The sequence below is a fragment of the Meleagris gallopavo genome, chromosome 1, assembly GCF_000146605.3.
Source record: "Meleagris gallopavo isolate NT-WF06-2002-E0010 breed Aviagen turkey brand Nicholas breeding stock chromosome 1, Turkey_5.1, whole genome shotgun sequence".
NCBI lineage: Eukaryota > Metazoa > Chordata > Aves > Galliformes > Phasianidae > Meleagris > Meleagris gallopavo.
Genome location: NC_015011.2, coordinates 94,313,433 through 94,315,255, shown reverse-complemented (window position 1 = coordinate 94,315,255; position 1,823 = coordinate 94,313,433). Strand labels below are relative to the sequence as shown.

The window sequence follows — 1,823 nt, the reverse complement described above, 5'->3', positions numbered from 1 at the left end:
TTTTACCGAGCAGCACACCTGTACAACAGAATTCATACTTTCAAGATTCAATGATAGAGATTAAAGAGGTAGGCAGACATGGAACAAAGTGGCAAATACCTAGGATTTTTTTTTTTTTTCTTTAATATGGTGAACCATCAACTTATCTTTGGGCTCTTTCCTAATTGGGAAATGCCTTCCAGTAGACTAAACCCAAACCAATCAAAATACCATATCAAAACTTCTCTGCTAACAAGTATTTTTCAGTAGTTTCAGATTTCCAGTTCTATTACAACTTCATCTGCAATACTAGCTCAAAACCATAAGGAGAAACCCACAGTGTGCCTGCAATAGTTTTACTGCATCTTGCACACAATGGAAATGAAATGATCTTGATATGTTATTTAATAACTATGCAAAGAAAGGTATCAATAAAGTAATCTCAGTATTCATAGGAACAGGAATGACTATATATTTTTTTCCCATAATTCAATGGATAATCAAGAAAAGAAGTAAGACCTATATTATTGAGTGACCTCTTCTTATCTTTCAATTCAATATGACAGGGGCTGTTGATTCAAAAGTAGGCATAACTTTAATGACATAAATGTGCTTAGCAGTGTCACTGGGGGTTGGCGTAACTTAAAAGCTGGTTTGGTTGCTGAAATATAAACCTGAAATTCTGAATTTGGGAACATCAGATAGTTCTAGGTTATTTTCATACAGGGTGGTGGCATAGTTTTTGTTTTTTTTTTTGGCTAAGTTCCAATTCTTGTAATTTTATTTGCATGTTCAAATGACACTTGACATTTTTAATTGCTTAATTTACCTTTTACTTCTTGTCCCAACCCATTGTAATGCACTGCAAGGCACTGTGAGGACATTAGTATCTTTCTCATCAGAGCCAGCCAAACTAAGCTCACATATAGTTTATCTTTAACTATGACAAGTATCTAAAAAGCTTTGCAGATTCAAATACTAGGAGGCTGCACATAAAGTCTGCATATAATTTTCCAAATAATTTTCTGAGCAACAGATTTTTTCTTTGGACTTATGTTTTGGTTTACTAGTAATTAATACTATTTAATGCTAAATAAGTAATTTACAAAGTGGTTAGTAATAATCTAAAAACATCTATGGTAGGATGTTAATATAATGCCAAATGTCAAAAATGTATTAAAAAATGAACACCAGAAATGATATGGATATGCTGCTGTTCATTATTGACCTACATCATTTTCACAGTATCTTTGCCTATCTTTTCCTGCTCACAGTAGCCACCTTGCTGACTGATCTACACTCTATAGCTGAATTTAACGCTTGTATTAATGTTCACCGCAGCCTTTTCATCTTATTTTTTGTTCCAACGCCCTCTAAAATGAAATGTATGATAATATGCATTTGTATGTTGTTCTACTGACCCCAATTCAGACTGAATTTTTTTCTTTGCTAGAACAAGGAAAAAAATGACATAAATGGAGATACTAAGTGAAGAGACATGGAGTAATAAGGGCTAAAGAACTAGGCAACAGAAATCTGAAAGTAAGCCAAACCTAATTGGGGAAAGAAAAAAAAAAAAAAAGGCAAGATAAATTAAATCTGACAAAAATCCACAATCTGAAGTATATTTATTAAATAAAATATACTGTTACACAACAAAATGGCAACACACAATATCGAAAATTTAAACTCATGAAAGAGATGCCCCAAACAGTATTTTTAGGTTCAAACAAAAAACGTATGCAATATGTGTTTACGTAAACCAGACACTAAAATAGTGTCATATCCTCTCACTGATACAGTTAAATAAAAAAAAAATAAAATTGGAAATGACAAAAAAAAAA

At 32.1% G+C, this 1,823-nt stretch overlaps 1 protein-coding gene across 4 annotated transcripts in view; it reads right to left on the bottom strand.

Moving 5' to 3' along the window:
* Window positions 1–1,823, bottom strand: part of ROBO1 (roundabout guidance receptor 1) — a 132,211-nt gene that overhangs the window by 61,876 nt on the left and 68,512 nt on the right. The gene's annotated exons all lie outside the window — the stretch shown is intronic.